This window comes from Panthera onca, chromosome A1 (genome assembly GCF_046562875.1).
Source record: "Panthera onca isolate mPanOnc1 chromosome A1, mPanOnc1 haplotype 2, whole genome shotgun sequence".
Classification (NCBI taxonomy): domain Eukaryota; kingdom Metazoa; phylum Chordata; class Mammalia; order Carnivora; family Felidae; genus Panthera; species Panthera onca.
The window spans coordinates 107,479,798-107,493,638 of record NC_138339.1 but is presented as its reverse complement, the minus strand read 5'-3'; positions in this window follow the sequence as shown (position 1 = coordinate 107,493,638).

Below are 13,841 nucleotides of genomic sequence, written 5' to 3'. Positions count from 1 at the left end.
TGTGAGGAAAGAAGGAAGCAGGATAGGAAAGAGGAAAGAGCTGAGCAAGGATGTCTCAGGTAAAATCTAAGCTGTCAGGGGCAGGGGAGAAAGGGTCTGCAGCATGAACTGTATTGCCTAATATGTCAAACACATGGTATCTTTTCACTCAACAAAACAATCATATCTCTACCCTGGGCTTTCCTCAGAATATTTCACTCACTAACTGGCAACTAACATCCTTCCACCAACAGTGAGGTTTACACTGCCTAAAAGAATTCACTACGTTTTCTTCGAAGTTCTTTAACCTGTCTCCTCACTAATACACAATGGGAGAAAATAATTCGAAAGTGATCAATTAATATCGATGTCAAAAAATACCATTATGGAGTTAGAATTTTACAGGGCTTGGGTCTCAGCTGTTACTTTTGACTCTGCCAAAGAAACTTCTGTATGAAGAAACTCTTCCACAAAACTTCACAAGGTTAAAGCCTCCATTATATTACTCAATTGAGGAAACTATAGCATGGAAGAGAGGGCCCTGCGTTTTATATGGGTTTTCATTCCAGCTCTTGCATGACTACAGAAGCATACTTACTCCTCATTCTATGTGATCCTGGGTTACTCAGTTACCCTATCTGTACAGGGGAATACTATGCCTAAGGAAAAGCCATGACAACCATCTATTGCTCTAGGTATCTAAGAGGAAAGAGACAAAAAACAAACTTCACCACATCGTGCAGGAAAACTTTGCCATGTTGAATTTGTTCCAATCCAATTCCGTTTTTGAAAATCCCCTTGAGTCTCCTAAACTTTACCTTCTAAAACAGTACATTTTCTATCTCTGAAGGTTTCATTTGGTCCCTTATTCATATCAGAACTCATCATCCATACGTAGAAACCCCAAGTGAGGGTAGAGTGGGGCCAGTATTCATGTGGCCCCGAATGTTCAGAACCCCAGCTGTGGCACCTGATCCAGGTATGCTCCTTCCATGTCCTTCAGCAGCCCACTGTACTTAAAGCTTTCCTGCTTTCCCTCCCTCAAATAAGTGGCCACTTCTGTGTTTTATTACCTCACAGATTTGAAATGGATTTCTATATACCCATGAGTTTCTAGAACACTGGTACAATTATATACTTCAAATTCTGATCAAATAGAAATTTTACTTTTGCTACATATTGCTATGGTGAGTCTGGCACTGAGCTGAGAAGGTTATATGACTTATTATAGAGCAGGGAACCACCTTCAAATCCAAGTTAAAAGGCTTAGAAAATATCAAAGGTGAGCCAAAGAAAGAATGTATGCTTACTGAATATACAGTAGCTTTGCTTCATAGATATATGACAGTGTAGTTATGGAAGTGAACAGTTCTACGAAAAAGTGGCATAATGGTAATAAAGGGCAACCAGGTGAGTTGTTCAAAACCTATCCTGCCAAAAGATTCTAATGCTACAACCTGTGGTGTGCTCCTTATACATTTACCCTAAAATGAAGCCAATGGTCAACAATTACCACCCATAGTCAACTTTAACTACTCATTCTAACCACAAACAGAGAAACAAGGTTAACTGGACATTGAGAATAGTCTATAACTTGAAAGAGAAGGACTGTCATCAAACAAACAAATCAAAAACACTGACAATGGAGAAAACACAGATAGTTCTTTTTTTAAATATAATTGTTAAGTTAGCTAACATACAGTATATACAGTGCACTCTTGGCTTTGGGAGTAGATTCCCATGATTCATTGCTTACATACAACACCCAGTACTTGTCCCAAGAAGAGCCCTCCTCAATGCCCATCACCCATTTTCCCCTCTCCCCTGGACTCCCTATCAACCCTCAGTTTGTTCTCTGTATTTAAGAGTCTCTTATGGTTTGCCTCCCTCTCTGTTTGACACTATTTCTTCCCCTTCCCTTTCCCCATGGTCTTCTGTTAAGTTTCTCAAGTTCCACATATGAGTGGAAACATATGATATCTGTCTTTCTCTGACTGACTTATTTCACTTAGCAAAATACCCTCCAGTTCCATCCGCATTGTTGCAAACGGCAAGATTGGATTCTTTCCCATTGCCAAGTAGCATTCCATTTTATATATAAACCATATCTTCTTTATCCATTCATCAGTCAATGGACATTTGGGCTTTTTCCATAATTTGGCTAGTATACTCCAATAAATTCTAAAAGATATTCCAGCTCTATCAAACAAACATAGAATATTTGGAAAAAGGAACAATGACAAAAGAGCTAATAATCCCAATCAACTGCTGAAATAAAAATTCACAAGTGTTATTGAACACAACACTAGCAAATCAAATACAATCTATAAAAGAGATAATACAGCTAGACCAAGTGGAGATTGTCCTAGGAATATATGACTGGTTCAGTCAATCAATGTTATTTCCCATATCAAGAAACCAAAGAAGGAAAACCATGTGAAGATCTCAAAAATTGAAGGGCAGGGGGCAGAAGCATGTGGTAAAATTCAACATTTACTCATGATATTTTTTTAACTCTCAGCAAACTGGGAATTAAACAAGACTTCCACAGAAGGGACATCTACAAAAACCCACAGCTAACATTATACTAAGTGGTGAAAGACTACATGCTCTCCTCCTAAGAAGAGAAACAGGTAAGGACGTATACTCTCACCATTCCTATTCAAAGTGTACTGAAGTAACAATACAAAACAGAAAATAACAAATGTCAGCTAGAATGTGATGAAACTGGAACCCTAATACATGGTGGGAATGTAAAATGGTGCAAGCTGCTTTAGAAAATAGTATGGCAGTTGTTTGAAAGGTTAAACATAGAGTTATCATATGACCCAACAATTTCACTCCCAGTTATATGCCCAAAAGAAATGAAAACACGCCTCCACACACACAAAAATCTGTATATAAACATTCATTGCAGCATTATTCCTAACAGCCAAAAAGTAGGACAAAACTGTCAATCATCTGCTCAAGGGATAAATACAATTTAGCATATCCACAATGAAATACTATGTGGCAATCAGAAGGAATGAAGTACTGAGACATGTTACAACATAGATAAACCTTGAAAACATGCTAAGTGAAAGAACCCAGTCACAACAGACTATATACTGTATGGCTCCATTTATGTGAAAAGTCCCGAACAGGCTAATCTAGAGAGACAAAGAATAGCTTTCTGGTTGCCTCGGGTGAGGGGGTTGGAAGGGAAATGGGGAGTGACTGCTAATGGGTATGAGGTTTCTTTTGAGAGGTGTAGACATCTTTTCCCCAAGACAGGCATGGCTGGGCTCTGCTAACACATGGCTTCTATGACTCTTGTTTTCCTAAGCGTGAAAGGATGATTAACCTCACTTGTGACTGATGCCTCCTCCCTCATAAATGGTAATACCTTCAATTGAGTCATAATTGAATTTGGCAGACCTGGGAACAATTTTGCCTCTTTAAGGTGACAATGGATGTCTGTGCTATAATTTATTGATGAGCTAATACCATAGTTTAATTCTCAGGGGGCAATTTTACTTCTAAGTCCTTAAGAGACTTTTCCTTTTCACTTCCTTGTATCATTGACAAAGTGGCAATAGGCTAACATGCAGTCAGTCGTTCACTAAATTAGTTTTTAAAATAGAATATTGAAAATAAATTGTTGTAAGCCACAAAAATGACCCCTAACGGAGGCAGCATGTGATAGCAAAGAGCGCGGGACTGTAAGTCAAAAGTTCTGGGTTTCAGGGGCACCTGGGTGGCTCAGTTGGTTAAGCGTCCAACTTCGGCTCAGGTCATGATCTCACAGTTCATGGGTTCAAGCCCCGAGACGGGCTCTGTGCTGACAGCTCAGAGCCTGGAGCCTGCTTCTGATTCTGTCTCCCTCTCTCTCTCTCTGCCCTTTCTCTCTCTCTCTCTCTCTCTCTCTCTCTCTCTCTATATATATATATATATATATATATATATATATACACATATATACACATATATACTGTGTGTATATATATATATATATATATATATATATATATATATATAGTAAAACATTAAAAAGAATTAAAAAAAAGAGTTGGGGGTTTCAAGCTCAGTTCCACCTGCTGCACAGCTCTGACAAGTCACTGACCTCTGTCCATCACCCATCAGCCCTGTAGAGACAATAATATCTGTCCTGCTGATCTCTAGCACTATTATAAAATGTCTGTAACTTGTAAATTTCTATGCAACTTTAGCAGACCACTTATAGGAGAACTTGATCAAGCAGCTTGGGAAAGTGCTACCATTCTACAGGACATTTTGATAACTTCACCACATACTCTGTCCACAGCTCCCCTAACTGAGCACTGCCTGCTTCCACAATGCAAGAGGCAGACAAGCCCTGAGAAGAATAACACGCTGTCAACCATAAGCAAGCATTTAAATAGTTGGACGCAACCTGCCTACTGGGGTGGGGGAGGGGAGCTGTTTTGTAACTCGAAGCATGAGTGTTGGATATTCTCTTTTTATCCCTCCAAATCTATTTCCATTTTTCACTCCCCACTCTGTGCCCCAGGAGGATGACCCATGGAATTCCATCAATGGGCTCCCTTGGCCTTTGGCTTCCAAATGTGTGTTGTCAAAGGGGAGCCCTGGCAGGAGTGGGGAAGAAGGGAAAAAGAATAAAATCAGAATATGGATCACCTTGACTCTGTCCCTTCATAATCCCAATGGCCTGGCTGAGTGCCTTGACTGAATGTCTCCAATCCTGACAGAGGGACTTTCCCATACAGGTCTCTCTCCAGGTTCTGCTCCACAGGGGTTGTAATAGTATCCCAACTGTTACTAGCCCTGGGGTCCCACACTATCTCTTGTGGTTTTCCTATACCCTGTTCACACTTGACAAATCCTTTTATTAAACTCTCCTCCAACCAGCCATTTGTTTCCCACAACTATATAGTCTCTTTGTGCCTTATATCCTACAGTTGATACAGGCACACTGAGCCTCTCATACTAAAGGCAGCGTAAAACATTCACTCCTCCCAACAAATATTCACTGAGAGACAACTTTGCCAGGCTTAGGGTAAACGACATGAATCAATCTATCCTCAGATGGTTGATTAGGGAAGGCTTCCTTGAAGAGATGACACTGAGGCAGAATTCAGGACAACATAAAAAAACAGATGTGCAAAGAGTCTGTAGGAAGAAATTTCCAGGCAGAGAGACAAATAGGAGAAATGATTCTCAGGCAGAAACAAGAATGACCTTTTGAGGGATAGATATAAATCCATGTGGAGATAAGCCCATGGATATAAATCCATAAAGACTCTTTCTTTGGCTGCTGTGCAAGAGCAGACTGTACATACAGCAAGAGTGGCAGAGACACAAGTTACAAGAGTATTAAAATAGCTGAGCTAAGGGATAGTGGTGGCATGCATCAGGTTGGTGACACTGAGAGCTGGGGAGAAGTGGTAATACTCAGAAAACATCTAAATTCGCTTATGAATTGGATATGGAGTATGGGAAAAAGGAATAGAGGATGCTGTGGAAAATGTTCTTGGTAACTCTGTTGTCATTTACTGAGGTGTAGAAGATGGGCTTTTTGTACGTTTTTGCAGGTGGGGATGGCTGTGGAGAAATAAGAATCTGTGAGTCTACTCGATGCCCAAACTGAAACGTTAAGGAAGCAATTGAGTATGAACCTGGCTGTTAGGAAAGTCATGAGAGTTCAAGAGCCATATGTGTGAGCCACCCTCACATTGACTGGATAAGATTACCCTGAAGAACAGTGTGGCTGGAGAAGGTTAGGGACAGAGCCAAGAGCATTGGCTGAGGTTTAAGTCTTGGGAAAATGAGGCAGAGCTAGCAAAGAAGAAAAGCCACCAGTAAAAAAAAAAAAAAAAAAAAAAAAAAAAAGAAGACTACAGTGATGGGTATTCAAGGACTCATGTAAGACTGAGAGCTAAATCACCTAGGAAAAAGGGTGTTCAAGAAAAATCAATTGAGGGAGAACCTGGGTGGCTCAGTCAGTTAGGCATCCAACTCTTGATTTTGGCTCAGGTCATGATCTCGTAGTGGAGTCAGGCTCTGCGAGCTTGGGATTCTCTCTCTCTCTCTCTCTCTCTGACCTTCCCCCACTCATATTCGCTAAATAAATAAGCTTTAAAAAGAAAAAGAAAAATCAGTTATGCTAAATGTTGCTGAAAAGTGGAATAAGACAAACCTGAAGAGTAAATCATTGAGCTTGCTGACATGGAAGATGTTGACTTCAACCGTAAGTTATAGAAACAAAAGTATGTTAATGAGAAAATTGAAGGTTATAGAATGGAGACAGCCAGTGTCAACAAACTATTTGAAGGAATTTTGCTGAAGGGCAGAAGCCAGAGGAAAAGGTGGAGTCAAAGAGGGGCTGTTAATAAGACAGAAGATAATAGAGCATGTTTGGATGCTGATGGGACTCATCTAACACAGAAAGAAAAATTGATCATGTAGGAAAGAGGGGAGATGGAGGAAGGAAAAAGGCCTTTAGGAGATGAAAGATCCACTCTGTAAGCACAGGACCACTCATAGGACGTTCGACATTCTAAATTCTTGGTTCTAAATTCCAGTGCATGTTAGAATCCCTCGAGAATTAAGGAAAAAAAGATGTCCCACAGCAGATCAAATAATCCAGAATCTCGGCATTGGGATTTAAAAATTCTACATATAACCCCTGTTGGTAACCACTGAAGCACCGAAACAGCAAAGACAGATTGAGTACAAACGCAGCTAATTTAATCAACTTTGGTGGTTGAAAGATGAGGCAATTCTTTGATTGCTTCTATTTTCTTAATGATATATACAACAAGGTCTGAGCTGAGAGACTGTCGTTGGATTGGAGAGAGAGTTAAGATGTGAAATAATTTTAGGAACTAGGAAAGCAAATCTACTCAAAAAAATATAATAGGATTGCAAGGATTTGCAGAGAGTCCACTTGAGATTTGTGGTGATAAATATAATGTGACACTAAGTTAGCACAGCTGTATTTCTCCTCTAGCAACATCCATCTGGGTACAGGCAGGGAGTAGGTGGAGATATTCTTTTGTGACATCAGAAGCAGTTGGCTGCCATCACTTGACTCCTGATTCAAGTTACAAAGTGGAAGCGAGTTGTCTTGGGAAATTTGCTATATCCATCCTGCTTCCTAAAATTAATACACGCCAGGCTGTCCTAACCCCTACCATCAGCCCACTGGAACATTATAAAAGAAGCGCTAGTAAAACCAAATGGAATTCTGATTGGTGGAAAGTTAAGGGTGAGGAAAGGAGATTTGAACAGTACCTTATTGAGGCACAATTTACATGAAGTAAAAATGTATAAACCTTATGCATACTGCCTGATAATTTTGCATATTTTATATACCCATATGTGATCACTACTAGATCAAGACATAATAATATTCCCATCACCCCACAAAATTCCCCTCTTGCCAACACTCATATTCCCAGGATGAGAGGCTCCAAGGCTAACTCTCTGATTTCCACCCTCAACCCAGAGAAGCCAAGGTCAGAAAGGGATAGGGCCTGACACAAGAATTTCATTCATTCATTCATTTGTTCATTCCTTCTTTTGTTCACATACAGATAAACAGATGATACATACACATGTAGCACCCGGACGTCTGTTGTCTCTCCTTTATGCCAGAGATTGCCTAGCTCCTCTTCCTGGGCACCGTCCAGAGCTGAAATCTACTACTCTTCCTGTTGCTGAATCCCAAATTAATCTCGGGGCAGCAGACAGGAAACCATCTGCAAGGACTGACTTCTAATGTCCCTTCCAGCTTGAACAGCTGATCATTCCAGAGCACCAGCCTCGTCCATAGTCAGAGCTGTGTGACAGGTGTTCATCATTGTGGACTCAATTCCTTATGATTGATCTAAAAAGCCTTCAAGCTCTACACCGGTGACAATACTCCCTGTTGCTCATACATTTAAAACACAAGTATATGTCTTTTGTAAAACAGTTCACATCAACTACACAAATGTAGTTCAAAATATGTCCCAAAGATGGCAGTACAATTATACTTTGTGTTCTGCTGTGCCTTCAACTATTTTTAATTCTGCTAAATTATAAAACATGTTGAGGGGAAAACATCATGAGAGACTGGAAAAACATGAAATTTTTGTTTTCTGCTATTCCATTACTGCTACAGGAACCTGTGTGAAAATAAATAACATCACACTGTGCAAAGTACTTTGAAATACGCAAAACACAATCACATACGTGATTTCACTTAACCCTCACAACAAACCTGTATGATTATTATTTTAATTTCACATCATGAGTTTCAAAGATTAATTATGCCTAATTCAAGGTCACTCAGCTACCAGAGCAGCAGAACCAGTTTTCTAAAGACCAGGACTCTTACCTGCACACCCCTGCTTAGCAAAAAGCAAATATTTTGTACAATATACAAACCTGTATATTTGACCGGTCCATAATTTATTTTTTTAATGTTTACTTATTTATTTATTTTGAGAGAGAGAGGCAGAGAGGGAGGGAGAGAAAGAATCCCAAGCAGGCTTCACGCTCAGCACATGAGCCCAACACAGGGCTCGATCTCATGACCAAGATCATAACCCAAGCCAAAATCAAGTCAGTTGCATAACCGATTGAGCCACCCAAGTGTTCCCATAATTTACTTTAAATAGCAGGGGTTATTATGATCCAGCAGAAACTTAGGGTTAAAGCTGTAGAATTTGGAGATGAGGTCGTTTGATAAGGAGGGTGACCAGCTCCTCCTGATTTGCCTGGGACTTCACCAGTCTAAGCACTAAGTCTCACCTCTTGGGAGTGCCCTCACTCCCAAGCAAACCAGGACAGTTGGCGATGAGCACCCTGAATCATCTTGTGTGCCCGTTAACTGATGCGTGTCCAACAGTTCTCTGAAAGCTCTGCCAAGTGGTGCCCAGTACACTGCCTTGTACTTAAAAGTGGTCAATGAATCTTTAGGATGGTTTAATTCAGCATTGTGTTTGGTTGGGGGGAGAAATATTTTCTGCTGTTTCCTAGGTAGGACATGATCGTTGGAGTTACTCTTGTTGGCTCCAGTTCATCAGCTCAGCCCTTTTGGCATCATTTCCAACTCTGGTCCCATCTAATCTCAGCTTAGTCCAAATATTCTGTACTGAGGCAGCTTCTTGAGGGTGCAGCCAAGTAGAGGACTGGAAAGATATCATGAGTGGGAGAGACTTTCCTCCACTAGACTCTCTACTTAGACAACATAAAGCAAAACTGGATACTAAAGCACTTCCTCAGTGTTGAGTGAGTGATACCCAAATGGCCAATCTTTCCACACCCTTGAAACTACAGATATGTGAAGATTAACATGTCACTGAGAACAGAAAAACAAAGTCAGTCTCTCAGGACTGGAAGTTTTCTTGCTTCTCCCTAGTAAATGAAGTTACCAGGCAGGAAGCCATTCTGTCACTATAACCCCAAAGAAAGGAGGAAGAGAGTGAGAGAGCTCCCTAAGGAAGAAGGATGTGATGTCAAGGAAGTTGTAATAAGTCAGGAGGAAGTGGCCATCTGGTGCCTGTCAGCCTCCAGATTAGGAAGAGGACAGAAGTAGAGAAAGCAAGATTCGAGATGTTTGCTGTGTGGCTTTGGATTTCTGGGTGGCTATTACAAGAGAAGACAGGCTGAAAAGAAACCTGCAGACCTCACAGAGATACCTCAAGACCCATGTGTCATATGATGCCAGAGGCCACAATTATGTCAGTGGCTTTTTTTGTTTTTAAGTTTATTTCTTTATTTTGAGAGAGAGAGCAGGACAGGGGCAGAAAGAGAGGGAGAGAAAGAGTCCCAAATAGGCTCTGTGCTGGCAGCGCAGAACCAACATGGGGATGGAACTCACGAACCATGAGATCATGACCTGAGTCCAAATCAAGAGTCAACACTTAACCGACCCAGGCGCCCACATGAGCGGCTCTTTAGCAACTCTAGGCAGCTGCTTTTCAGTAAAGCTGGAGGGGTTAGGGGTCTACCTGATCTTGCGGGACTGCCGAGTCTCTCACAGCTCCTGGTGTATGGAAACTAGCCAGGAGCTCCCCTGTGGCATGTATTGGAACACATAGGAGTTGGCTCTGCTCCCTGGTAAGCTTGCTGGGGTCATTCTACACTGACAGCCACGTCTCCAGGACCACAACCCTGTGAAAGGACCAAACAGGATTCACAGCCAGATCTTAGGAAGAATACACAGGATCACCAGCAGCTGAGGTGGGTCTGAGTCAACACAGTAGACTATTCCAAGAAATTAGACCACAGGTTCTCCAGCAACGTTAGCAGACCTCAGCCACAGGAGCCAGCAAGGGAGATCAGGGACAAGAACATCAGGGAACATTCCTTCCACAGAAGCACAAGGGTCCACTCACAGATCAGAGCCCCCTCCGCTCCCCCTGCCAATGACATGAGAATGCAGTAAGACCATGACCCCAGAAGCCATCTGTGTCAGGGACAGGGTGAAAGGGGGAGAACTGTGAAAGAATAAACATTTACTGAAAAGCAATCAGTTGAAATCAGAATATAATGATAAATGCTTAATTTAAGTTCCCCTGGCCCATACCACCCAGTAGAGTATGAGGAAGGGGGAAAAGTACTCATAAGAAAGATTGGATTAACTGTTGATGAATAACATTTTCTTTACACTTTTGTGAATAGAATGAGTAAATATGCCATTCTCTTGCAGGCGTTAATACAGTGAAGCTTTTAGTGTATTGATAATTCAGCAAATAGCTCTTTTGATGAATTACTCAATCAACTAATTCCTAGTCCAGAAATCACAATGTGGCAAACTGGTACAGAGCAAATAATTTTTAGCAAAATTATCGTTTGATAAGTTGCTGTTCAGTGAATTGATCTGTTTCAGCCTACTGGTAAGGAAATAAAGAGTATCCCCACTCTCATGATTTTATTTTTACTCATATTGTCTTAGCAGCTCAAAGTTTGTGCTAGTTGTAAACGCTTTGAGACATTTATATTGCTTCCATATCAGCACCTGCAGCTTCACCATTTTGGCATAAACATGAAATCTAATGAAGCATGCGTGACTAGTCACAAAACTGGTGCGAGTGGCTCTCCAAATACAGTGCCTTTCCAGAATCCTTCCAGGCATAATCAGAATGCAAAAGAGGAAAGGAAGGAAACGGGGTGGGGGACAAGGAAGGGAAGGTGGCATGATACAAAAAAAAACCCTGAAGCTAACTGCACTGCCTCTGTGAAAATCCATAGAAACAGCACCACGCTTTCTCTGCTGGAGCTTGCGTGCCTTGGGCTCACTTTGAGATAATCTTCCCCAGCTCAAACCACTGTGTAGCTCCACACCACACAGAATTCTTTCCCGTGGCTAAACTTCGTTGGTGGATGGTATCCAACAATTTTCCTAAGATCTATTTTGCATAAGTTGAGACTTATGTGTCCCTGGGAGCGTCTGTAGTAAGACATCCTTACAATCAAAACCATCCCAATGTCATATTCCACAGTGTGGAAGGAAAGCTCTGGGTCTCGATTCTAGCTCTCTTTGCTCAGCTCAACACAAGCACTGGTGAAGCTGGTGGTCTTCGTGGTCTCCCTCCACCTCCTGCCTTTTTCATGGCTCTCTGATTGCAACAACTGCATGACATCTTCCATAAGCTAACTCAGCCTCCACTGATATCCCCATTTTTTGGACACCTATAAGCACTGCTTGCCTGTGTCACTCATTTGGGCTCTCAAACTCCATACAACTCATATCTTCCTTATTTCATGCATGTGTCATTCTAAACATCATAAACCTCTTGAATGGAGATGTTGTGTCTCGGATAGTCAGAACCTCATTGCGTGATGAGGACATCCGCACACGCTCTAATAAGGGCTTATGGAATTGAATGGAACTTTCAACTGCAACTTAAACACTCTGCTCTGATTTAGAAATAATTTTGCTTGCTCATATGCTCAAAATAGACACCATACCAAGTCATTTAGTAGAAAGAATGCTTTCAGAAAGATTTTTATAATGATGGGGAAAGATAGCATTCAAAAATGGAACTGAATTAGTTCTTTGAAAAACAACTTCGGAACATGATATTCTTCTTACAAATTTGTTGAACAAAGCATACAGATCTAGTATATATAGATATTTCGGGGTCAGGGAGAAACAAATGCAGGATCCAAATGAGATAATAGAGACAGAGATTGAGTAATTCACTTAAGAGGGAAAAACCTCACAAAATGAAAGACAAGAAAACAGAGAAAATAATTATCTTCGTGTCTTAATAGGTCATAATGGGAGTATGAGGATGTTTTTAGGGTGAATATGATCTTGGTGCAGAATGGGAAATCATGGTCAGAAAACAAAATAATTTTTGACAAAGGGCTCATACACAGATCTTTCTTTAAGCATTAAGTCTATTAAAGTCTCCCTAAATAAACTTAAAATCAATTTGTCAATGTAGTTGATGCATATCTCAAGAATAGATCTATTACTATAAATACAGAGAACTAATTGATGGCTGCCAGAGGGGAGGGGGCGGGGGACGGGTGAACTGGGAGAAGGGGAGAGGTAGTAGGTACAGGCCTCCAGTAACGGGATGGGTAAGTCATGGGAATAAAAGAGCATAAGGAATACAATCAATGATATTGTAATAGGAAGCTAAGGGGACAAGTAGTGTCTATTCTTGTGGTGAAGGTACCATAATGCACAGACTCGTCAAACCATGACACCATACACCTGAAACTAATGTAATGTTTTGTGTCAACTATACTCAAATAAAAAAATATGTATACCTATTTGCTTCTGGGCATTAAGATGCATTCTTTACATTCTATTGCACTTGGTTAATATTTGGGGTATTAAATTTTCATTTGGGAACATCACTCAGAAGTATGGAGAAATTGCAGTTAAAAAGCAAATGAAATAAAGACAAAAAAAAAAAAAAGAAAGGTTAAAGATTTTGTAAGCAAAATAGAACTAGAGAACCACTTTGAATAATTTTGTTGTATATGGAAGCCAAAATGACACCATTTATATTTAGAAATATAGCAGTAAATGGCAGAAGAAACAGCTAAAGGAGGTGGAAATAGTGCCTCCGCGGAGAGGACAACAGAGATGGAAGAGGATAGGACAAGGACTATTTGTTTCACTACAAGCTTGGTACTCTCCATTGATTTTTAAACCCACTCACGTATTACATTGGGGGAAAAATTAAAATGAAGTTGTAACTCAAGTGTGTGTGAGATGCTGTGGAGCTGACTGGAGGTGCTACAGACCTGGGTGGAAATTCTTGGCTGGGGACCTTCACTCTGGGCAACTAGGTGGAGAAGTAACCAGGGTGGCTTGGGGTCTGTGCCTCATGTTAAGCAGAGGGCTTTTCTCTGAGGCTGTTTTCCTGGAGTAAGTTCACAGTGTGTAAAAGGGATCAACCAAAAGTCCAGTGGAAGTGTATTTTTAAAGATATGGAGATTATCACCAGAATTAAAGAAGTTTCTTCAAGAGGAAGGAGTGATGGTGAGGAAGATAGAAGCCAACTGTCACTTTCGTAGAATGACAAATCCATTTTAACCATGCACATATACTAGTGGGAACATTTAAAAGAGTAAAAGCCTTTTTGCTGCAATCTATGATGGCTCATCTCCAAAATGTAAATAACCACTTCCCACAGGGATTGTGCCGTTTTCATACATGTCTCTCTCACATTACTGAGTGCAGTGCTTTTCGCACACCAAAGTAGTCAGTGGGAATTGAGTGAATGGATGAACCTTGATCCATGTGTCTGCTGCATATTCTCCCTGTGCCCTCCTAGATCACTCTCCAACTTTATCCACTCTGTTGACTTCCAGTTAACTCAGACAGTGGGAGGCCCTTCCAGGAGACCTGGTGATGGGAGAGAAAGAGG